The 26961-nt window shown below is 39.9% G+C and overlaps 1 long non-coding RNA gene across 1 annotated transcript in view; it reads right to left on the bottom strand.

The window, feature by feature from the left end:
* Nucleotides 1-512: 512 nt before the first annotated feature.
* LOC133552383 (uncharacterized) overlaps nucleotides 513-26961 on the bottom strand; it is a 38050-nt gene continuing 11601 nt past the window's right edge. Inside the window, exon 4 of the long non-coding RNA XR_009806693.1 lies at nucleotides 513-589. This is a non-coding gene — a long non-coding RNA (uncharacterized LOC133552383). The remainder of the gene's footprint in view (nucleotides 590-26961) is intronic.

Here is a 26961-nt window from a genome sequence, read left to right on the forward strand (position 1 = left end):
AGCAGAAAACGACAAGAGGAAGTGGCACATACCTTTGGAGTTGGCAGAGTTGTTTAGAAGCGACATCGAGGAAGAAGATTTCTTGGATTTATCGATTAGGAGTGACAGATTGTTTGGTAAACGTATAGCATGTTCTATATGTTATAGTTATTTGAATGATTCTTACCATAATATGTTACGTTAACATACCAGGCACCTTCTCAGTTGGTTATTTATGCCTCATATAACGTACACTTATTCAGCCTGTTGTTCACTATTCTTTATTTATTTTAAATTGCCTTTCAAATGTCTGTTCTTGTTGTTGGATTGTATCAAATACATTTCCCCCAAAAATGCGAATTATACTCCAGTGCGACGTATATATGTTTTTATTTCTTTCTTTATTATGCATTTTAGACCGGTGCGACGTATACTCCGGAGCGACTTATAGTCCGAAAAATACGGTATATACATTAAGGCTGTCAAAGTTTATTTGTTCACTTTAAATTCCATTATCAGCACATATTTTATATTGCCTCTTGCCTCCTTTCTGACCCTCGGGCGATTCTGTAGTGTGAGAAAGTCTAATGGAGTCCACTGCATCCAGTCACTGTTGAGCCACAAGCGGGAAAATAGTGAGCAGAAATGCACAAAAAAAAGGTAATATTATAGAAATCCGATATCCAAAGCCATGGCAAGTCGTTCTCCCGCCAATACAAGACCATTTTATCTTCAATCGCCTTGAGACAACGTCACTGGAGTGAATGCAGGCTAGCGTGCATTGCCACTTACGAGAGGAGGAGCTTCATGCCTGTGTTTACATTACAGTTTAAGGCATTAATAACATAACATGTAGAGTGTAACTGTTATTGCAAGAAGGGGTAACATCTAAACAGAAAAGAAAGTCAGGCAGACAGTAGGCAGGAAATATTTATGATTTTTTAGTTTTGTTGTCAAAACATGTCAAGACACGTTCTCAAACCAATCACAGTTCACATTAAAAGCGCTAAGCGTCACATTCGCTACAGTAACTAAATGAAAAATGTTGATAGTCCTCGATTACAGAAAGTTTATTAGGCTGAATATCACACATTAATAATACATTGAGAAAGTTAAGACATTGTCATGCAGAGATATGAATACCAATAACTTGTAGAACATGGAATGTACAGAATATTTCAGTCATTTATTCAGGTAGAAATATCGCAGAAAAAATTACTAAACATCTTTGACAATCAAACCATGATTGTAACAATCCGCATTTTGTGCTATTCGTGCGTGAAACTGGTAACTAAACATGGAATCTTAGTTCTTCCTCTGAATGCAAAGACTTCTACAGCAGGAATATAAATTATGTATTCCTACAAAATACAAAATCTGGCAAGACACGGCAGGTATTTTTTTCCTCATTAAAGGCCTACAGAAACCCACTACTACCGACCACGCAGTCTGATGGTTTATATATCAATGATGAAATATTAACATTGCAACACATGCCAATACGGCCTTTTTAGTTTACTAAATTGCAATTTAAAATTTCCTGCGAAGTGTCGTGTTGAAAACGTCGCGGTATGATGATTCGTATGATGACGCGTGCGTTTGACGTCTCGGGTTGTAGCGGACATTATTTTCCAGCCTGATCCAAGTCATAAGTAGTCTGCTTTAATCGCATAATTAAACAGTATTCTGGACATCTGTGTTGCTAAATCTTTTGCAATTTGTTCAATTAATAATGGATAAGTCAAAGTAGAAAGATGGAGGTGGGAAGCTTTTAGCCTTTAGCCACACAAACACACTGTGTTTCCTTGTCTAAAATTCCCGAAGATGAAGCTTTACTATGGATCAGAGCGGTCAATCAAACATGGATCCCGACTACATGTCAACTGGCAGTTTTCAGTGAGATAATTGTGGTAATAAGTCGCCTCTTGCCCGAGATCAGCGGAGCCAGCGTCCTCCTGCAGCTGCCGTGACTTCCCTCAGAGACTCAACACACCCGTGGCCACACCCCTCCGACTTTCAGGTACTATTTAACTCACTAAAACACTAGCAACACAATAGGCAGATAAGGGATTTCCCAGAATTATCCCAGTAAATGTGTCTAAAAACATCTGAATCTCTCCCACTGCAATCACCTTATTTTTTTTTTTTACTTATTTTTTTTTCCTAGTCCTTCACTCTAAATTTCCTCATCCACAAATCTTTCATCCTCGCTCAAATTAATGGGGTAATTGTCGCTTTCTCGGTCCGAATAGCTCTAGCTGCTGGTGGCTATGATTATAAACAATGTGAGGATGTGAGGAGCCCTACAACCTGTGACGTCGTCTGCTACTTCCGGTAAAGGCAAGGCTTTTTTATTAGCAACCAAAGTTGCGAACTTTATCGTTGATGTTCTCTACTAAATTATTTCAGCAAAAATATGGCAATATCGCAAAATGATCAAGTATGACACATAGAATGGACCTGCTATCCCCGTTTAAATAAGAAAATCAAATTTTCAGTAGGCCTTTAAAAGTGTGTTTGTATCCTTTCTGTGTTGAGCTGTTTAAAAAAACATCATGTTTAAGAACATTTATTAAAGCAAACCAATTGTCCAGTCATGATAATAAAATAATATGACAATGATCTGTCTAGGGCAGGGATGGAGTGTGTTAGTCGATGGCCAGCCAGTCATTAGAAAAATAGACCTAAAATTAGCATTTATATTTATAAATAAATATAAATTATATACATAAATGAGGTAGATCCCCTCGACTTGGTCAATTGAAAAGTAGCTTGCCTGCAGAAAAAATGTGGGCAGCTCTGGTCTAGGGTATACATTAGAATGACTTTTTTTTTTTTTAATCCATCTGCAATTAATTGCTGTAAATTTAGAGTTAGCTATAAACAAATCACGATTAATAAATGTTTTTTTTTTCTACATCATTTTAGGGCATAGGGTCCTCTGATTTTCACATTCACAGAATGACGAAACTTGCCAATAAAAACAAAATCAACTATAAATAAATGCAGGATGTTACGGAAATTGACATATTGTGATGTAATGTGACTGAAATCATGCGGAAACAGAATGTATGGAAAGGCTTTTGATGCTGTGTTTGACAAAGAAGCAGGTGAAAGGCTATGCCGTAGAAGTCCACTCTCTAAGGTAATCTCTTAACTTGATAAATTAATAAAACTACTGTAGCTGGCTGTAGTACATTCTATTGCAGTGGTTCTCAACTGGGGGTACGCGTACCACTGGGGGTACTTGAAGGTATGCCAAGGGGTACGTGAGATTTTTCAAAAATGTTCTAAAAATAGCAACAATTCAAAAATCCTTTATAATTATATTTATTAAATAATACTTCAACAAAATATGAATGTAAGTTAATAAACTGTGAAAAGAAATGCAACAATGCAATATTCAGTGTCGACAGTGATGTTAAAAAATAATTTTTTTGTGAAGAAATGTTTAGAATTAATTCACGAATCCAGATGGAAATCTATTACAATCCCCAAAGACGGCACTTTAAGTTGATGATTACTTTTATGTGTACAAATCTTGATTTATAATTGAATCACTTGTTTATTTTTCAACAATTTTTTGTTCATTTTTATATATTTTTTCCAAAAAGTTCAAGAAAGACCACTACAAATAAACAATATTTTGCACTGTTATACAATTTAATGAATCAGAAACTGATGATATAGCGCTGTATTTTGCTTCTTTATCTCTTTTTTTCAACCAAAAATGCTTTGCTCTGATTAAGGGGTACTTGAATTTAAAAAAAAGTTCACAGGGGGTACATAACTGAAAAAAGTTTGAGAACCACTGTTTTACTGTATTGTTTTTTACTTTTACAAGGCTTGTTACTCGTTGAAATTGTGCTGTTTGGGGGTGATTTTAATCCACTTAAATGGGTGATATGTTTCAAGGTACATTTTTCCCGTTGCAAATGCTAGGACATATTAAGTATTTTTTCTTTGGTGCTGCTGCCAAGATCATAAAGTTTTTCAAAACAGGCTTACAAGTGTGAAAACAAGGTAACCGATGGACTATTAAAAGGTTTAAAGACCATCGGGGCGCTATTAACTTTAATGACGATGGTGAAAGATGCACCTCAAGTGTCTCATTTTAACTAACTGTTTCCCACATATAAATAATTTAACCGCTAATGTCATGTAAAATCCTACATATTCCCGATGTTTTCTGAATCGTACAAATGGGGCATTGCATTGTGTAGGAAACCAGTGTGTAGGAAACTTCAAAACGATCGTTAAAATTCACCCTGAGGACAGTTGAAGGACATCACATGAAGCTGGGACACAGGTGTAGGAAGCCAAGTACTATCTTTCGATATGTTTGCTTCCAATTGTTTTACAGCTTTCTTTATTCCTTGTCAAACATAGTCAATAGTCTTATCAAACATACAACTCACCCACTCTCTGTCTCACTACCTCTCTCTCCATACTTGCCAACCCTACCGATTTTCCCGGAAGACTCTCGAATTTCAGTTCCCCTCCCGAAAATCTCCCGGGACAACCATTCTCCCGATTTCCACCTGGACAACATTATTGGGGGCGTGCTTTAAAGGCACTGCCTTTAGCGTCCTCTCTCCCCTGAAAAGGAGACTATTATATATGTCTCCATTATCCAGAGGTTTATCTATAACCCATAAAGTAGGCAGGCACGGAGCTATTTCTCAACGTGTGTTTATTCCAGCCGGGGCGTTAATACACTGACATACAACATCCGGATTCCCATCATGCATTGCTTCAAAACTGCGGCAAGTAGTAATGTCCAAAAACACAACAGAGACGAAGCAGAAGAACGAAGAAGAGACATGGCGACGATGAGTAAGAAGAAGAAGTAGGCTCGCAAGTTCCAAAATGATTGAAAAAAATAATTTCAGTTCATCCAGGACAGCTCGAAGGGGAAGGGGTATGCTGCCTGCAAATTTTGTAGATCAGACTTTTCCATTGAACATGGTGGCCGAACGGATATACTCATTCATGAACGGATTATATATATATAAATAAATACTTGAAAATATATACACCACCCCCCCCCCCCCATTTCCCGAATTCAGAGGTCTCAAGGTTGGCAAGTATGTCTCTCTCAGCTAGCTAACTGCTAAGCTAACGAAGCTGAGTTAGTCATGGTCTAAAGCAACTACGCTCTGAAGGCGTCTGCTCCCTTACGCTGCTGCTATTCTTCGCCTATAGTTCTGAAGACAGCAAGAACTCGACTCGGTAAAAGAAACAATGCAAAGCCCTGCACTCTTCCGCATCTACATGCTGCCGCTGGGTGACATCATACGCAAATACGGTGTTATCTTTCACTGTTATGCTGATGACAGCCAACTCTACATGCCCCTAAAGCTGACCAACACACCGGACTGTAGTCAGCTGGAGGCGTGTCTTAATGAAATTAAACAATGGATGTCCGCTAACTTTTTGCAACTTAACGCCAAAAAAACAGAAATGCTGATTATCGGTCCTGCAAGACACCGACCTCTATTTAATAATACAACTGTAACATTTGACAACCAAATAATTAAACAAGGCGACTCGGTAAAGAATTTGGGCATTATCTTCGACCCAACTCTCTCTTTTGAGTCACACATTAACAGCGTTACTAAAACGGCCTTCTTTCATTTCCGTAATATCACTAAAATTCGCTCCATTTTGTCCACTAACGACGCTGAAATCATTATCCATGCGTTTGTTACGCCTCCTCTTGACTACTGTAACGTATTATTTTCGGGTCTCCCCATGTCTAGCATTAAACGATTACATTTGGTACAAAATGCGGCTGCTAGACTTTTGACAAGAACAAGAAAGTTTGATCATATTTTGCCTATACTGGCTCACCTGCACTGGCTTCCTGTGCACTTAAGATGTGACTTTAAGGTTTTACTACTTACGTATAAAATACTACACGGTCTATCTCCAGCCTATCTTGCCGATTGTATTGTACCATATGTCCCGGCAAAAAATCTGCGTTCAAAGGACTCCGGCTTATTAGTGATTCCTAAAGCCCAAAAAAAGTCTGCGGGCTATAGAGCGTTTTCTGTTCGGGCTCCAGTACTCTGGAATGCCCTCCCGGTAACAGTTTGAGATGCTACCTCAGTAGAAGCATTTAAGTCTCACCTTAAAACTCATTTGTGTACTCTATCCTTTAAATAGATTTCCTTTTTAGACCAGTTGATCCGCCGCTTATTTTCTTTTTTGTCCTCTGTCCCCTCCTCCCTTGTGGAGGGGGTCCGGTCCGATGGCCATGGATGGAGTATTGGCTGTTCAGAGTCGGGACCCAGGATGGCCCTTCGTTGGGACCCAGGATGGACAGCTCGCCTGTGTATCGGTTGGGGACATCTCTACGCTGCTGATCCGACTCTGCTTGGGATGGTTTCCTGTGGACGGGACTATCGCTGCTGTCTTGGATCCGCTTTGAACTGTACTCTCGCAGCTGTGTTGGAGCAACTATGGATTGAACTTTCACAGTATCATGTTAGACCCGCTTGACATCCATTGCTTTCGGTCCCCCGGGGGGGTTGCCCACATATGAGGTCCTCTACAAGGTTCTCATAGTCATCATTGTCACTGGCGTCCCACTGGGTGTGAGTTTTCCTTGCCCTTATGTGGGTTCTTCCGACGATGTCATAGTCGTAGTGGTTTGTACAGTCCTTTGAGACATTTGTGATTGATTGATTGGTTAGATAGATAGATAGATAGTACTTTATTGATTCCTTCAGGAAAATTTAAAATGTTTGAAGTGATTGAAGTATGGCTCCCTGCTCTTCGTGCACCGTTATCATGGATAGGTTGGCCTTGCTATAGGACCGTGTCCGTCAGTTAGAGCAGAGTAATTTTGTAACTTTAGATGCTGTGGACACATCGCTGTGGTCCTTTCCAAGGATTCTCGTTGTTCCCATCGGGTTGAGTTTTTTCTTGCCCTGATGTGGGATCTGAGCCGAGGATGTCATTGTGTTTTGTGCAGCTCTTTGAGACATTTGTGATTAAGTGCTATATAAGTAAACTTTCATTGTTAATTTGATTGACATTTTGAGGCGTGCAAGGGCAAGTGTCAGTTTGCGATTTAAAAAATAACGGCTTGACCGGATTCCTTTGCCCTCCATGATGCAAACGAATATTCATGGACCGAACTTTTCACAGTATCATGTTAGACACGCTCGACATCCATTGCTTTCGGTCCCCTAATGGGGGGGGGGTACCTTGGAGAGGACCACATATGTGGTCCTCTCCAAGGTTCTCATAGTCCTCATTGTCACCGACGTCCCACTGGGTCATCATTGTCACCGACGTCCCACTGGGTGTGAGTTTTCCTTGCCCTTAAGTGGGCCTACCGAGGATGTCGTAGTGGTTTGTGTTGTGGTTTGTGCAGCCCTTTAAGACACTAGTGATTTAGGGCTATATAAATGAACATTGATTGATTGATTGATTGATTGATTCAGTTGCTGAAGGGGAATCTGGACGAACTCCAGGGAAAAGTATGATAACAGAAGGACTAAAAAGACTGCGGGGTCCTGGCTTTTACGAAATCGTGGTTTACGGAGAGCCACTGGGACAACGACCCGGCCCTGGCCGGCTTTGGAGCTCCATTCCGGATGGGCAGACGAGCTGAGGTGACGGGGAAATGTTTAGCGGAAGACATATGTGTTTACGTTAACAAACGATACTGCAGCAACAACTCAGTGACTGTCAAGGAACGTATTTGGACAAAGAACAATTAAATCCTTTTGGTATCGATACGCCCTTTTCCCTTTCCTCTGGAGTTTCCGCAACTTTTCATCAGCAAGTGTCGGGCTTGCCACTGACAGTTTGTTTGTGTTTTAGTTTTTCCTCTGTGTGTGTTTAGTATTTCCTGTCCTTAGTTCCTGTCAGCACTCTTATTTTGGTTTAGCTTCCTGTTTGTCTCCCTGTGTGCTGTTTTCCCCTTGGCTGCGGCTGATTGGCACCTGGCCACACCTGGAGTCAGTCAGCCCGCTTCTATTTGAGTCTGTTTTGGTCCTCCAGTGAGTTGCTGGATTATTGTCATGTCGACCATGAATTAATTAACGTGGACCCCGACTTAAACAAGTTGAAAAACTTATTCGGGTGTTACCATTTAGTGGTCAATTGTACGTAATATGTACTGAACTGTGCAATCTACTAATAAAAGTATCAATCAATCAATCAATCAATCGATGTCGCTCTTTTCGTTGCAACCTGTCGTGTCGTGTTTTGTCAATGCAGCGTTGCGGTGAGCTTTATTTGATAGCAGTTTTTAGATGACTGCCTTTTGTTCCCTGCTTCCAAGTTTGTTTTCATATTTCATGTACGACTCCTGTTTCCTGCTCGAGACCTGCTAGCTTCCACGCAAGGCCTTTTTGTTTTTGCTAACTTCCATGCTAAGCTCTGTTTATTTTCTAGTTCCCATGCTAGCTCTTTTTGTTTGCTATTCGCCCACGTGCGCGCTTTTTGTCTGTACTTTTTGTTTGTTTTTGTCTTAGTGTTTTAAATTAAATCATGTTTTCTCACTCCATGCCTGCCCCCATCTCTGCATCTTGGGGTTCGTCACAAACTAACTCTGACAGAATAATCCAGCCAAATACGAACCCTGCAGAGATGTCTATGGCAGAGAGACTTAACAAAGTTTTAGAATTGATGGCCAAATCAAGCAAACACTTTGCCTAGTTTTGTAGTCCCTCCACCAATCCCTGTCCTGTGTTAGCTTCTCTGGGGACGTCTGGGATCCGTCCCTTGAGGGGACGGGGGGGGGGGGTTACTTCTCGTCCCAGTGGGTCTGCAAACTATGGCACCATAATCTCAAGTGGACCTGCAACAGTCGGCGCCATCATCAAAAGTGGATCTGCAACAGACGCCGCCATCATCTCCGGTTGGCCGCCAGACGCCACCATCATCTCAGGTAGGTCTGCAACAGACGGCACCATCATCCCCGGTGGGCCAGCAGCAGGGGGCGCCACCACCATCCTCTCCGGTGGGCCAGCAGCAGGGTGCGCCATCATCCTCTCCGGTGGGCCAGCAGCAGGGTGCGCCATCATCCTTTCCAGTGGGCCAGCAGCAGGGGGCGCCACCATCCTCTCCAGTGGGCCAGCAGCAGGGGACGCCACCATCCTCACCGGTGGGCCAGCAGCTGGGGGCGTCACCACCATTCTGTCCGGTGGGCCAGCAGCAGGGGGAATCACCACCATTCTTTCCGGTGGGCCAGCAGCAGGGGGCGCCGCCATCATTCTGTCCGGTAGGCCAGCAGCAGGGGGCGCCACCACCATCCTGTCCGGTGGGCCAGCAGAGAGCACCATCATACTCTTGTCGGCCACAGAGGTGGTCGTTTCAGGGGCGACCGCCTCGCAAATTGCAGCGGCGTTCTATTTGCAATCGCCACTTGACTCTTCCCCGCTGGGTGCGGGGACACTGGGCCTGGCGGCCCAGCGCCTTGTCCTCCCTCACCCCTCCCTTGACTATGGACAGTTTTTTTTTTTTTCTAAGGGGGGGTTTGTAAAACGTCTGGTATCCATTATGGGAGGGGGGAGGGGGGGCTACTGTCAGGCTTGCCACTGACAGTTTGTTTGTGTTTTAGATTTTCCTCTGCGTGTGTTTAGTATTTCCTGTCCTTACTTCCTGTCAGCACTCTTATTTTGGTTCAGCTTCCTGTTTGTCTCCCTTTGTGCTGTTTTCCCCATCAGCTGTGGCTGATTGGCACCCGGCCACAGCAGGTGTCAATCAGCCCGCTTCTATTTGAGTCTGTTTTTGTCCTCCAGTGAGTTGTTGGATAATTGTCATGTCGATGTCGTTCTTGTCGTTGCTACCTGTCGTGTCGTGTTTTGTCAATGCAGCGTTGCGGTAAGCTTTATTTGATTGGGGTTTTTAGCTTACTGCCTTTTGTTCCCTGCTTCCAAGTTTGTTTTCATATTTCATGTACGACTTCTGTTTCCTGCTCGAGACCTGCTAGCTTCCACCCTAGGCCTTTTTGTTTTTGCTAGCTTCCATGCTATGCTCCGTTTATTTTCTAGTTCCCATGCTAGCTCTTTTTGTTTGTTATCCGCACACGTGCGCGCTTTTTATTTTTACCCTTTGTTTGTTTTTGTCTTAGTGTTTTAAATTAAATGATGTTTTCTCACTCCATGCCTGCCTCCATCTCTGCATCTTGGTGTTTGTCACAAACTAACTCTGACACTAAGGTGTATATAAATCTAAATCAAATGCGATTTCTGCCTGTGATTCTCTTTTCGAGGTGGTGCAAAAACTGCTGTCGATCTCGCCCGAGGCTCCAAATTTTATTTTAGGAGATTTTAAATTTGTTTGATATGTATCCTGCCCAAAAAGGCAGGACAGGACTCTTGACCTTTGCTTTGGGTCCGTAAAGGACGCCTACAAATCTCACCTAATGGCTGGGCAGAGCGTACCTTAAGTGTGTACACTTTTAGTAATTTTTAACCCTCAGGGAATGGAGACTGATGACTTTTTCAATTCTTTAAAGTCCTTTTAAACAAATAATGTCACAGTTGTCCTATAGTGCAAATTGTAATAACATGTCTATCTATTATTTTAAACCTGTGATATTATTTGAATAAAATGATCAACATTGGAAAAAAAAAACACAACTATTTTTTATATATTTGATTAAGTTTATTAAGATATTGAGATAAAAAAGGTTAAACAAAAAAACCCTATGAATCCGAACAGTTTTTAATCCCTTGACAACTTTTATGCTTCCTATTTGGCTTTGAAAATAATTAAAATCTAATGTCCCTCGAAAGTTAAATGTTCTCAAATTACAATATTATTTTAAAGGGAAATGATGATTCTTTGTTACAAACTTGTCGTCTTGACATGGGTATTAATGTGAAATTAAATTTGCCTGACGCAAGTTGTCTCACATTTTAGCGAGGACCTGTGATTAATAGCCAAATTAAGCCACCGCCTATTAACTAACCACCTCATTTGAAAAAAGTCATTATGCTTAAAAGTCCAATTGATACAAAGTCCAATACAACCTTTGCCAGAAAAACATTGTCTGTTTCTCAGACGGACTGGCTTTGCTGGCTGCAGCCCACAAGAGCTCCAGTGCCTTAGGGCTGTCAGGGAGCACACGGGGTGAGATAATGGAGGCAAATGGGGACACAAATCTGGTCACAAAGTTGCCGCTGGAGACATGAAGAGCAGACATGGGGACCACTGGGCAGTAATCAACAGACTTGAGAACACAGCCACTAAAGACTACACTGAGTTTGTAGGGTGAAAATCATCCGAAGCACTGAGAGGTAATGGCTGCATTGGGACCTGAGGCTTCGTCACAAACTTTAGTAATGGCAGCATGGCAGTGGACTGAAGTAGCAGGTGACGTCTGGGAAACGTAGGATGGAAGATAGGTGGGTGTCTACTGGCTGGGGGAATTGAGTTGGGTTTAACGAGGATTTGAGTTATGTTGCTAACAAAAAGAAAAACAAAGCCTGGCGAAAACATAACTGTGGAGGGGGGCGTGGCCTGCGGGCCTGCCACTGAGCGGGGTGTGTAAGGACCGCCCTCGAAGACAGCGGCAGGTGAGTAGATTGCCCAGCTGGGACTTGTTACCTAATCACATGTCGCCTTTATTAGCAGCAGCAGGACAGAGACATGGAGTTGGAGTTGGAGTTGCTGGTGAAAAGACACATGAGACAGAGAGAGGGAAAAACAGAAACACGCCGGACTGAAAAGTCCAAGAGACATTTAGCTGGAAAGCAAACCATACTGCTGTATTAAAATAATAGACTTGTTACACCATACTACCGGACTCATGAAAGATCTGTCGGCACCAGGAGAACCCTCCCACACTCATAGACGTCAACAATAACCTTTGTGGTGGAGGTAAGAATACGCACCACATTTGCCTCGAGTGTTTCAAGCCAAAACAGGCTCAGTCAAGTCGGGCCGTGCCGAGGGAAAGCACCTGCTGCACATCAAATTTACTCTACTCGATAAGCTACCAATACATATAGGATCCTGTGAGTTCAAACCCTTGGCCAAGTCATACCAAAGACTATAAAAATGGGACCCACTACCTCCCTGCTTGGCACTCAGCATCAAGGGTTGGAATTGGGGGTTAAATCACCTAAAATGATTCCCGGGCGCGGCCACCGCTGCTGCTCACTGCTCCTCACTGCTCCTCTCACCTCCTAGGGGGTGAGGGTGATGGGTCAAATGCAGAGGATTATTTCACCACACCGAGTGTGTGTGTAACAATCATTAAAAAAAGAAAGACAGAATTATAAGTTAAAATGTAAGTTAACTTTTCTGAGAAAGGGCATTTTCCACACTGATTGAAAAAAAGGCGACGCTGCTTCTCAGAAGGTTTCCTTTAACTAAAATTGATCCATCCGTCCATTTATTTTCTACCGCTTGTCCCGTTCGGGGTCGCGGGGTGGGTCGCTGGAGCCTATCTCAGCTGCATATTGGGCGGAAGGCAGCGTACACCCTGGACAAGTCGCCACCTCATCACAGACTAAAATAGATGATTGTCATATTAATTTTCGACTTTTAGTGATTTAGGTGACGCTTTTGTTTTCAAGAGTGGGGATGATGTACAATGTATGTCAAATATCAATTAGGTTTTTGTTTTAGATTTGTTTAATATACATTAGGTCACATTTACACACTTATACTAATATTGAAACGTCCCTGAGTAGGTTTCACCTGGTCCAGGTACAAAAATATTCTGTCATAATTCTGGCAAGATGCTTATTTACTCTTCTCGGCAGGACTGGTAGAGTTCCTTGTAATTGGTTGGTTTTCTGGCTCAGCTTTTTAAATGTATTTACCATTGTAGCAAGCAACACAGCTTTTTAAATGTATTTACCATTGTAGCAAGCGTGTGTCGCACAGGGAATAGTCAGAGCCAAAGTTCAACTTGCTTAAAGAAAGCTGCACTTTTGGGGGGAGTTTTACCCATCATCTGCGAAAAACAACACAGATATTTATCTCTTTTCTGTGCAATTTTAAATAGTGAAAAACTGCTAGTGAGAAACAGTTAAAGATGCAGGTATTTGGTTAACATGCAACAAATATCCACAATCCGCCCCACGATACTCCATTTACATGCCGTGACCTGCATTACCCAAGCTATAGCGACATTGGTATTGTAAAAGCGAAAACAGAGGAACAGTGTCGCAGTGGGGAGAGTGGCCGTGCGCAACCCGAAGGTACCTGGTTCAATCCCCACCTAGTACCAACCTCGTCACGTCCGTTGTGTCCTGAGCAAGACACTTCACCCTTGCTCCTGATGGGTGCTGGTTAGCGCCTTGCATGGCAGCTCCCTCCATCAGTGTGTGAATGTGTGTGTGAATGGGTAAATGTGGAAGTAGTGTCAAAGCCCTTTGAGTACCTTGAAGGTAGAAAAGCGCTATTCACGTACAACCCATTTATCATTTATTTAACTATTTGGGCGTTGTGACACATCGCCCTACTCACACCGCTTCTACGACCACTAGCGAGTAGCTACTGGCTACTAGAGAGCTTGAGCTGCTATTCTAGAGAATTGATTCAAAGTGAAGTTGAATTTTTTTTATTTATTTTGTAAGTTGTATTCTCAAAACGTTGTCCCTATATACAGTACTGGCCAAAAGTTTGGACACACCTTCTCATTCAATGCGTTTTGTTTATTTTCATGACTATGAGATTGTCACTAAAGGCATCAAAACTACAAATGAACACATGTGGCGTTATGTACTTATGTACTGTAAAAGGTGAAATAACTGAAAACATGTTTTGTATTCTAGTTTCTTCATAATAGCCACCCTTTGCACACTCTTGGCATTCTGTTGATGAGCTTCACAAGGTAGTCAGTCACCTGTAATGGTTTTCACTTCATGAAAATTAAGAAAACGCATTGAAATGAGAAGGTGTGTCCAAACTTTTGGCCTGTACTATATATATATATATATATATATATATATATATATATATATATATATATATATATATATATATATATATATATATATATATAGTGAAATATCTGAAGTACACATTTCAGTAAAATGTACAGTCAACTTTGACGTTTGTATTCTGAAAATACAAAATACGTCGTGTGTGATCACTTTCCTTTTTGCAAATATTTTCTTCCTCCTCTTTCAGTTGTTTTCCAAACTCTGGCTACTTCCTCTACACAACAGCCATGGCACAAACCTATCAACATGCGCTATCTCCTATAGTAGTGACTTACTTGTTCGTTTAAAGAAACAGGTCAACTTCCTTTGTTTTCACTTGATCGAACTTCACATGTGACATTGAGGCCACATTGGGGCCTATGCGTGTTTCTACTGGAAAAATACCGTACTCAAGTAATTATTTGGATGACTGATTTTTACTTTTGAGTCATGAAAAAAAACGATACTCTGACTTAAGTACCAACATTTGTTTGATGCTAAAATCAAGGGTAGCATCAGCCTTGTTGGTTATTTTAAGCACCAACAACTGAAATAAATAAGACATCCCTATGCAATACATTCAGACAGGTATCCAGTTCACGTTACAAAAGCCCAGTGAGGGTGCAAACACGGCTCTGACTTTTTTGTGAAATCCAGGCGTAACTTTGCTTTACTGTGACAGCGACACAGCAGAAATGGAGCCGGCAGGTAGCGACCAATCATTGTCATACCTTCTTGCACACTGCATGACTTATGATGCTTGACCAGTCATGAAATCGGTCCTTATTCCAAAAACCCTGTGGCCAAGACTGGATAGTAGATGCATGATGTTTATGGCATATAAATGTGTTGGAGTTTCTAGAATATTCCTGGCTTTACCATTCTGGCATTGTCAAGAAGCCAGCATTGCACAGATTTCAAAATACATAAGATGCAATTAATGGAAAATTGACAAAATATAAATGCAGGGCTTCCACTGGCTAAATTGGGGATCTAATTTAGCCAGACCCCAATTGCAACCAACCTCATTTCACACAGTTTTTTATGAAACTATTGTTATACTATACAGTGGGTACCTTGACTTACTAGTGTTTTGAGATCTCTCGCCTAATTGTTGTGCTTTAAGTTGCGATCAAAAATTTTAGTTACGAGCCTCCATACCACTATTCGGCGAAGCAAATGTCACAGTAAACCCCATAAGATCTGCCCCAAAACAATGGGGTCAAATTTACGAGCATTAGCTTATGGCTAGAGGTCAATATGACTTTGTTTCTAAAAACATAGGTAGGAAGAAAGGGAGTGCGGAGAAGAAGAAGTGGATGATATCCATTGAATTAAAGAAATACATCATCAAAAAGATGGCAGAGCGCGTAGCTGGTGAACTTGGAGAAGCAGTTGCAGCACAACAGTGCTAGTCTGCACCATGCTGAAGCAGCATGAGTCAATAATGCCATGCAAATATGTTAAAATAATATCAAAAGAGGGGACATTTATCGATGAAAATATGGACAAGCTGCTGATGGTGTGTTCGACGGAGAAGCATCTGGAAGGAGATACCGTTGAAGTCCACTCTACAATGTAAATGCTTTACATTTTTATTACATGACTTCATAAAACTAATTGTTGTAGTACTGTAGTACTACAATTTATTGTATTCGTTTGTCCATCGATTTATCCATTTTTTACTGCTTGTCCCTTTCGGGATCGCGGGGGGTACTGGAGCCTGTCCCAGCTGCATTGGGGCAAAAGATGGGGTACACCCTGGACAAGTCGCCACCTCATCGCAGGGCCAACACAGACATACAACATTCACACACTAGGCAAATATAGAGCCATACAATACAATTTAGTTTCCAAAAGTTAGTTTTCCTTGTTATGTCAATGTTCAAATGGTGTTGTTTTGTGAGGGCCAAGCACTAATTTAAATGAATTTAAATTCATTTTAACAGGCTCTGTTGATTTGAGAAATAAGTGTTTTGAGTTTCTAGCTTCGTCACAGAACCGGGTTTTCTAAAACGGAGGAACAACTGTACTGTTCCTGAATTTAATTAGATCTGTATTTTGGTTTACAAACAAATTTATTTGAAATAATTTGTTCAATAATGTTTTTTTGGGTGCAAAATAACAAAATTAACATCATTAAAACAAATTAGCAAACATTGCTGCCAGGATCGCGACCAGGGATAGAAGTCAATACAATATATCTGCCTTATACAACACTTTTGCTGTTATTTTCTTATTGGTAACTAATGAAGGAAAGAGCGAGGAACATTTTTTCACATAAATTCATATTAAGTACTCTGTAATTCATCAATTGACATTTTACATGGGCCTCTTTACGTGAAATAGATCCCCAAACAGATTGTGAGCGCCCACACCCAGCAAATGATCATCCAATCTTAAAATCAAATTTACAGAGCTTGGAAAAGTTACGTATTTTTTATTTTATTTTTTTGAGTTGTATTTTGATGTTGTATTTTGGTGTTGATCTGGATTAGTGTTGTACTGATACCAATGTTTTGGTACCGGTGCCAAAATGTATTTCAGTACTTTTCTAAATAAAGGGGACCACAAAAAAATTTCATTATTGGCTTTATTTTAACAAAAAATCTTATGGTACATTAAACATATGTTTCTTATTGCAAGTTTGTCGTTAAATAAAATAGTGAACATACAAGAAAACTTGTCTTTTAGTAGTAAGTAAACAAACAAAAGCTCCTAATTTAGTCTGCTGACATATGCAGTAACATATTGTGTCATTTATTATTCTACCATTTTGTCAACATTATCAAAGACAAGCGGTAGAAAATGAATTATTAATCGACTTGTTCATTTACTGTTATATCTGCTTATTTCCTGTTTTAACATGTTCTATCTTCATTTCTGTTAAAATGTAATAAAGGTGTTTCAGTGTTATGACTTCTCCTTATTATTTATTGTTATTATTATTTATTAGTTATAAAGCAAAACATTTTCCGATCTCCCTTTTCTGTCTACACACTGTGTCTGCTTGTAAATACTCTGTGATTATGGATTGCTGAACATGCTCGTCTGCAATGACACGACGACGAGTGGGGGACCGGTACTTTTTAGAGGCCCTATAGTACTGAATATGATTCATTGGTGTTCTGCCCTCACTATACGTGGTGAGGTTATATAGCTTGGCAGACAGCTAACAAACAATGCAAGATGTCTAATAAAGTTCCAAAGCAGATGAATCCATTTAGGCTCTCTGTTGTTTTTGATCTTGCTTTGTCTTTTCCTTTCTTTACTTTTGTCTTGCACTGGACTTTTATTTTTTTTTTGTAAAACTGAAATACACACAAAGACAAATGTATAAGCAGAGGTGGGTAAAGTAGCCAGAAATTGTACTCAAGTAAGAGTACTGTTACTTTAGAGATTTATTACTCAAGTAAAAGTAAGGAGTAGTCACCCAAATATTTACTTGAGTAAAAGTAAAAAGTATGTTGTGAAAAAACTACTCAAGTACTGAGTAACTGATGAGTAACCTGTTTGTTTAATGATTACGGCAACAAATAATGCACAAAAACATAAAAATAGCAATGAGCAAATTCAGAGCCAGGAATATTTCTTAAGCATCTAAAACAATATTATATATTAAATAATGATACATTAAAATAAAAAAAAATAAGGCAAATTGGGCCACAATAACTTAACAGCACCATAGGCTCAGTAGGCATTCATTGATTGAAACTTGTATTATTAGATTGCACAGTACTGTACATATTCCGTACAATTGACCACTAAATGGTAACACCCCAATAAGTTTTTCAACGTTAATCAATTACTTAGTAAATGACCAAGTCGAGGTAATCTACCTCACATATACATACACACACACATCATGTATCTATATATATATATATATATATATATATATACATATATATATATATACAGTATATAATTTATATTTATTTATTTTGCCGTTTTTGTTCACATGTTAAAGGTGTTTTAATGAATAAACATGTGTGTTTAACACATAGATTCCTATCTTTAATGAAGACAAGAATATAAGTTGGTGTATTACCTGATTCTGATGACTTGCTTTGATTGGAATCAGACAGTATAGCGCTGCTAACGTCCCGGTTTTCAAATGGAGGAGAAAAAAAGTTCCTCCTTCCTGTCTAATACATCATGAAAGTCGTTGGTTTTTGGCATCTTATTAGTCCAGCTTCCATATTCGTTTTTATACACTTTACAAGAAATACATTGGCGGCAAACTCCGTAGCTTGCTAGTTTGTTTGCGCTGGCTTTCGGAGACTCTTGTTTTGTTAGCGCAAGCGTGATGTAGCGGCACTTTTATTGTGAAGACAGGAACTGTGCGATCAGTCTTTGGGCTTATGACGGGAAGTACGGTTGAAATAAAGTGCCTTTTTTCCTTTACACTTTTGATTGATTGGTTGATTGATTGAAACTTTTATTAGTAGATTGCACAGTACAGTACATATTCCGTACAGTTGACCACTAAATGGTAACACCCGCATAAGTTTTTCAACATGTCGGGTTCTACGTGTGATGGTCACGTGACCACCTGGCTCTGTTTGATTGGTCCAACGTCACTAGTGACTGCATTTGATTGGTGAAACGCAAGCATGCGTAGTTCCTACTTTGAATGCGTGTCTGACAAAAACAAAACAAACAAAGCGTGCATTAACAGATCGATAAAAAAAAAGTAGCGAGTAGCGACCTGATTGGAGATAAATGGAGCGGAGTAAAAGTAGCGTTTCTTCTCGATAAATTTACTCAAGTAAAAGTTAAAGTATGTTGCATAAAAACTACTCTTAGAAGTACAATTTATCCCAAAAGTTACTTAAGTAGATGTAACGGAGTAAATGTAGCGCGTTACTACCCACCTCTGTGTATAAGCTATGTGATTCAAATAACATACTGAAATGTAATACACAATATGTAAATCTTAGCTTTACACAAATATACAGTACTATCATAAAACAAATACTGCTGAGTGTTGAAACTATTTCAAAGGTGGAAATATGTGACTGGCCGCCATTTTAAGTCCTCAAAACATCCATTGAAACAGTGCACAAAAAGTGTTTTTCAATAAACGTCTTACTATCAAATTGAACCACTTTCCACCTTAATATTGAGTTACATAAACAAGTTAAACAGTTTTCTCACAGGCTTATCTTTTCCAAGGCTTGCAAGAGCTAACAAAACGTTTCTACTTCTCAATTGTCTCATAAACTGAACTGACATCGTCAACCCGGAAGTGCCCAAACTAATTAAGCGTAGTATTTTCATATCGCCACAAGGTGTCAGTAAGAGTCTACAATCAAATGGGCATAACAATTAGTATCGCGGTGCGATAATAATACCAGTATACCGTACAACCCTAGTCCAAACCCTAGGATAATTTTGTTTCCTTGAGCAAGACACTTCACCCTTGCTCCTGATGGGTCATGGTTAGGGCCTTGCATGGCAGCTCCCGCCATCAGTGTGTGAATGTGTGTGTGAATGTGCGAATGTGTAAATGGTGTCAAAGCGCTTTGAGTACTTTTAAGGTAGAAATGCGCTATACAAGTACAACCCATATGTAGTAATGCTTGACAAAAGCCAAAACAACTATTTGTCCACCAACAATGTTCCCTCAATGGTGCGCGCCTGCTCGTGCGTCCTGTGCGCAGAACAAATATATGCCGTGCACAAAATCAAATCCCATCTGAACTTGAAACAAAATAAACACTTAACAATTCATGCTGTATGATTTTGCAGTCAGTGCAAAAGTGACAGGTGACAAGCGGCCACAGCAGGGTACAATGTTCGTCAACATTGTTCAATTAATGTAATTTCTGTGGAAACTCCTTAAGGAGGACAACAATTCCATCGATCACTTTATTGAGCAAAACTGTTTATATTCGACCTTATCATGGCGGAGTAGAGCATGTCAAAAAACCGAAGCTCCCCTGCATGCTCTAAAAAAAAATAAAAGAATCTCTACGCTACTTTGATTTCTGCCATAACTTTTTGTCTTTCATTAACAACACTCTGTCATTTTTCGCACACCCGCTACAAAAGTTCAAGTTCAATGAAAAAGGCAACAATGAAATCGGGATCGTCCTCGTCTCAAACACCTGTCGTCACTTAGGCCTATCTTGAGACTTTAAATAAATAAATACATGGGTTGTACTTGTATAGCGCTTTTCTACCTTCAAGGTACTCAAAGCGCTTTGACACTACTTCCACATTTACCCATTCACACACACATTCACACACTGATGGAGGGAGCTGCCATGCAAGGCGCCAACCAGCACCCATCAGGACTAAGGGTGAAGTGTCTTGCTCAGGACACAACGGACGTGACGAGGTTGGTACTAGGTGGGATTTGAACCAGGGACCCTCGGGTTGCGCACGGCCACTCTCCCACTGCGCCACGCCGTCCCTTTACTCAGGAAATGTTTTAATGAGGCCGAGGAACAACTTGGCTCAACTCATGACACTTTAGCCATGTACGCTGCCGACATTGAAACTGTCCGCAATGAGGTGTCTTCAATTAAATCACGAGTCCATAGCAATGAGGAAGCTATGCTCAATTTCTCCAAAACGCTCACGCAGATTGAGGAAAAAATGACAGATCTCGAGGACAGAAGCAGGAGGGAGAATATTAGAATCATTAACATCAAGGAAGGCGAAGAAGGAAATAATGCGCTGTCTTAGCTGTCCGCCAACATCCCCAAGTGGTTCCCTGCCCTGGCTGCTAATATTCCGGAGCTCATGCGGGCCCATCGCATCGGCCCATCGCATCGGCCCCCCGCGCCAATCTGCCCGTCCCAGGACGATGATAGTGAGGTGTCTGCGGTACACGGATAAGGATCGCATCCTGAACGAGGCTAGGTAACATCCTCTTCAGCTCTCCGGGAACTCCGTTCACTTTGCCTCGGACTACAGTGACGCGACAGCCAAGCTGACACGACCCTGATACTCCACGATGTACAGCGCTCGAAAAGCTGGCTTTGAAGCTTTTCTCATATATCCAGCAACTATCAAACTCTCCAAAGGCTCCCAACAACACTTTTTTGACAATCCAGCAGATGCTGCAAAGTTTATCTCCGCAGCCTCGTAAACTCCGCTAAACGTTGGGGTACCCACACAGAGACATGGATATACGACACTTGGTAAGACTATTTTTGTTAGATTTTTTCTTCAGTGAGTCTTTTTCGTCGTGCATCTATGACTTTTTCGTCGTTGTGCATCTGTGCTGGAGACAGGCATGGACCTGTTTACTTCCTGAGTCGTTGTCGCGTCATGTTGCCACGTGCCTCTTTTTTCTTTTTTTCTGTTTTCTTTTCCGAACCTTGCTGAGAAAATTGTGTTATGAATGGGAATTATATAGGAAATAATTTTTGAATTTTGAAGTTGTTCCATATTAAATATGTGATACTTGCCACACCTCATACATACGTGTATATATATTTGTATGTATATATATATATGTGTGTGTGTATGTATATGTATATATATATGTATATATTTTGTTAATATTCCTTCTTTGGTTTTTTACTTTTGTGATCGGATATTTAGAAGCTCTTGGGGGGAGCTTTTTGTTTTTCCATGTATATTTTATTGCCTTCAATTTGTGAGTGTATGTTTCTGTGTGTGTGGATGAGTTATTGTTTATGTGTTTGTTTAAATGGTCGAGTTGTTGTGTGCATGTTTGTGTTGTGTGTCTGTGGCCCACAGTCCTTGACCATATGCCCTCGTCTCTTGTTCATGTTTCATGAACAAAGTAATCATTTATCTGACATGATCACACACCCTCTTCCTTTTTTCATGTCCCTGAAATAACTCGATATGCATAGTTCTGATAGTGAATTCTCCTCTGAAATAGAGGAAAATGAAGATTTGATAAACTCCCAAAATTTGGAATCAATCTATTTCTCAGATCACAGCAACTACAAATCACAAAGATTTATGAGCGGATTGGATCCAGATAAAAATGCTCCTCAAAACACCAACAATGATTGTTTATATTATACTGATGTTACATTTGATAAAACATTTATGCAAGATGATAATATATCATTGGCACATTTTAATAGCAGGAGTCTATACTCTCATTTTGATGATATCCAGGACTATTTGAGTCATTTCAAATCTCCATTCAATATTATAGGTATTTCAGAGACATGGATGAATGAGAATACATGCAATGAGTTTGAATTAAATGGGTATGAAATGTTTTGCACCAACCATAAAACCAAGAGAGGAGGAGGTGTGGCTCTGTATGTGGACAAAAATATGAACTGTAGTATTGTAAATGATATGTGTTTAGCTGTTGAGGAACTCTTTGAATGCGTCACTGTGGAATTATCCTTTTCAAATAGGAAACACATTATTGTAACCTGCATTTATAGAACACCAGGATCCGACTTGAAAATATTTATTGAATGGATGGAAAAATTATTTAAGAGGAACAAAAAATATATAGTATGCGGTGACTTTAATATCAACCTTTTGAATCCTAATAAACACAAACGCACAGCAGAATTTGTTGACGCCATGTTCTCCATGGGCTTATTCCCACTGATTACACGACCCACAAGAATTACAACACACAGTACCACACTTATTGACAACATATTCTGTAATATTGTGGATCAGACTGTAACTGGAGGCTTGTTAGTGAGTGACGTCAGTGATCATTTACCGGTGTTCATGGTGTACAATAATAACTGCAAAACATCCAAACCTGTAAATAGTGAATATTATCTAAGAGCCACAACAGAACAATCATTAACAGCACTTAAAAATTATTTAGCAAAACAAAACTGGGATTCTGTTTTTCAAACGTCAAATATAAATGCAGCTTGACATTTTTTCCCCCCTAATATACACACTGCCCCATCAAAAAATGCACTATAAGTAACTCAAAAAAAACTCCATGGATAATCAAAGGGCTTGTGAACGCTTGCAAAAAGAAAAATTATTTATATAGGACTTTTTTTAGGCAACAAACCATAGAAACAGAACAAAAGTACAAAACATATAAAAATAAATTAACCAGCATATTAAGAGCAAGCAGGAAAGAATACACCACCAAACTATTAATCCAAAAGAAAAATGATATAAAGGGAATTTGGAAGGTATTAAATACAATTATTGGGCATGGTTCAAATAGTCCTTGTTATCCGGAGTGTTTTGTTGAGAACGACCTAATCATAACTGACAAGAAAATGATTGCTGACGGCTTTAATATGTTTTTTATTAATATTGGGCCTAAGCTGGCAAAAAAAATACCAATTGATGATGAACAGCCCATGGAATTTGTTGAAAAAAATCCTTATTCGATGTTCCTTACTCCGACTGTCGAAAAGGAAGTCTTGGAGATCATTCAGAAAAGCAAGAACAAAACATCACGTGACATCTATGACCTCGACATGAGGACAGTCCGGAACGTAGCGGAAGAAATCATCAAACCATTCACACACATCTGCAATTTATCTTTTCGACTTGGACAATTTCCTTCACAAATGAAACTATCGAAAGTCATCCCCATCTTCAAATCTGGAGACAAACATCACATCACTAATTACCGGCCCATCTCCCTTCTGCCACAGTTATCAAAAATATTGGAAAAATTATTCGATGATAGACTTCGTGGCTTCATTGAAAAGCACAAATTATTATCTGATTGTCAATATGGGTTCCAACAAAATAGATCAACTTCATTAGATTTAATTAATTTATTAGAGAACATTACTAATGGTATCGAGAAGAATCATTTTGTTATAGGAATTTTTTTGACCTGCAAAAGGCTTTTGATACCATTGACCACCAGATTTTGGTAAATAAACTGGAAAACTATGGCATAAGGGGATTGGCAGGGAAAGGGCTGGAGAGCTACTTAAATGAGAGACAGCAGATTGTTCAGATGGACCAACATCAATCTACACTGATGAACATAACCTGTGGAGTTCCTCAGGGCTCGGTACTGGGACCCACACTATTTATAATATATATTAATGAAATATGTAAAGTATCAACGCTGCTGAAATTCATCCTCTTTGCTGATGATACAACAATTACATGTGAAGGTGACGACGTGAAGCAACTTCTGACTTCTGTAACTGAGGAGATGATCGAGTTAAAAACTTGGTTTAATGCGAACAAATTGTCTTTGAATTTAAAGAAGACCAAAATAATGCTCTTTAGCAATCGCAAAAGTAATATACCGATCAGGATTGTTATTGATGATACACCAATAGAATATGTTCATCACAATTCTTTCTTAGGAGTAGTAATAGATGAAAATATCTCATGGAAGCCTCATATAAGTTACCTGAGGAAAAAAGTTGCTAAATGTGTTGGAATGATGAGGAGATCATGTCATTTATTGAACACCAATGCTCTGCTGTTATTATATCATTCATTTATCATGTCATATTCAACCTATTGTGTTGAAGTCCGGGGAAATTGTTATAAATCACATCTACAACCTTTAGTCACTCTGCAGAAAAAGGCCATCAGGATTGTTTCCAATGTTCACTACAGACATCATTCAAATCCACTATTTATGAACTTAAAGCAACTTAAACTGAACGATTTGATCAATTTTAAAACTGCTCAAATTATGTTTAGGGCATCCCAAAACTCTCTGCCATCCAATATACAGAACCTATTCCATGACAGAGATGATCACCATAGTTACAGTTTAAGAGGAAACAACAAATTATATTTGCCTAAATTTAGAACCACTTTAAAATCAATGTGCATTTCAGTGCATGGAGTCAGTCTGTGGAACAACTTAGGGGACGAGTTAAAAACGTGTTCTAGCATGATTCAATTTAAAACACTGTTTAAAAAAGAAGTACTGAAGAAGTACGATGAGGAAAGAGAGTGATGCCCTCCGCACAGAGCGATGGAAGAGAGGTGTATGGTCGGAGAGTGTTTGGGCCCGTGTGTGTGTGTGTGTGTGTGAGCATGTGTGTGTTTTGTCTCGTCTTGTCTTGTCTCATGGTATTGTTAGTGTACAGGAGTTTTTCTTGTTTTGTTTATAGAGTATTGTTTTTGTATTATATTGTTTATGTCAAATGTGGAATGAGTGAGAGGGGTTGGGCTATTATAAGCAGCTGCTTCATCCAACCCCTTTTCAAGCCTTGCATAAATATCTTTGCCAACATGTAAAAAAAAAAAAAAAAACTGTGTTTAGTTGTACTGTGCAGGTTTGAAATAAATATCTCAATTCAATTCAAACCACGCCAAAAACCATGGTAAAACATTTCTATCTAGAAAAACAAAAAACACCCCACATAAAGTGTAAATTCCAGGTCTTTACACTATGACCCCTCTAATGGATGTGTGCTTAATATATTGTAATTTATTAATAATGTTAATTTATGGATATTAATCATGAAATGCAGTTATTAGATTACAGAAATGTTCATTAAAAGATGTATTTTTACGGACAGAAAGTTACAGGAATGTACACTGGATGCCATGCGTACATATCATTGTGCAACATGTGAATATTTTAGGAAAAACTAAACGTGATCTGTGAAAGGGGTACATAGTTCATGAAAACCAAGATTTTTTTGGTTATATTCATTGTAAGTGATACAAATTACAGCCTCTGGCATGTTAGAACAAGGCGGGTAAGGGAAATCGGCAAGACAGATCCGTAACTTCGGGACAAGGTTTGGCTCTAAGGGCTGGGTCGGTCAGGCTGGGGTGGGAAGCGGGGCTGGGCAGAAGCTCTGCCATCCGAGAGGAGCTCAAAGTAAAGCCGCTGCTCCTCCACATCGAGAAGAGCCAGATGAGGTGGCACGGGCATCTGGTCAGGATGCCACCCGAACGCCTCCCTAGGGAGGTGTTTAGGGCACGTCCAAGCGGTAGGAGGCCACGGGGAAGACCCAGGACTAGTTGGGAAGACTATATCTCCCGGCTGGCCGGGAAGAGCTAGACGAAGTGGCTGGGGAGAGGGAAGTCTGGGCTTCCCTGCCCAGGCTGCTGCCCCCACGACTCGACCTCGGATAAGTGGAAGAAGATGGAAGGATGGATGGATATCATACAAATGGCTGCTGTCATTTGATAATAATAATAAGACATTTAAATTGTTATTAAGTCAGGTTTGGGACAGGTGTGCTGCTGGTATGGCCACAGTGTGCAAGCCGGATGTTGCTCACATGTGCTCCAATGAATGCTCAGGGACTTTTGGCCTTTGCTCACACACATTAACAATTTTAGGGAACATCGTCCACCAAATGGATTTATTAATTATACGTGAGGCTGCGGGAAGGAGCAGAATTAAAAACCTAATATCTTGGAACTGAGACATGAGAAGGTGTGTATGTCTAAATGTGCATGTCGTTTCAGCCAAACAATTCGGATTTTACTCAGCGTTACGATATTTAGTGTTAACTCTATATGAGATCATATTATTTATTTTGGTCATGTAAATTGAGTAAAATGTTTTGGGTAAATCAACTGTATGTTTTCCGTCTCTTGTGCATCATTGCTGTACTTTTGAATTGCTTCTCTGAATCCAATTGAGTGTATTTTCATAGAAAGTAGTAAAGCATTTTGAAATGCAGCATATGTTTCTGCTGGTGGTCTCCTTGGGATTTACCCCAGCAACATTAAGACCGTAAATCAGACTTTTCTATAATGCATCACATGCTGGCTCCTGTTCCTCTGGGTTTTTCTTTGTTGGCCCTCACTTTAGTTTCTCTTCATTGCTCCCCTTGTGTTTATTGTGCTTTCGATCAATTCCCAGTCTTTCTGCCCCTTCCCTTGCTACTCTCCCCGCTGTTACTCCTTTTTGCTTTAATTTCTAATGTTTTCTTTCATTGAAACTGGAGACTATTAGCACTGCCAAATAACACACGCACTCATCCACATATGCATGAAAGATTTTTTCCCTCTGATCCGAGCTCCTTACAGAATGAAACATCAGACAGAATACCAGACCTTACTCATTTAACGGATCCCCTTAAAATCATGTGTAATCAGTGATGCACTAAATTCTTCACTCTCATTTCAAATAACATATCTGACTCATCCACTGATAATATAATTCAAATTCTAATAGACCCCTAAAGGG

This window comes from Nerophis ophidion, linkage group LG05 (genome assembly GCF_033978795.1).
Source record: "Nerophis ophidion isolate RoL-2023_Sa linkage group LG05, RoL_Noph_v1.0, whole genome shotgun sequence".
NCBI classification, from domain to species: domain Eukaryota; kingdom Metazoa; phylum Chordata; class Actinopteri; order Syngnathiformes; family Syngnathidae; genus Nerophis; species Nerophis ophidion.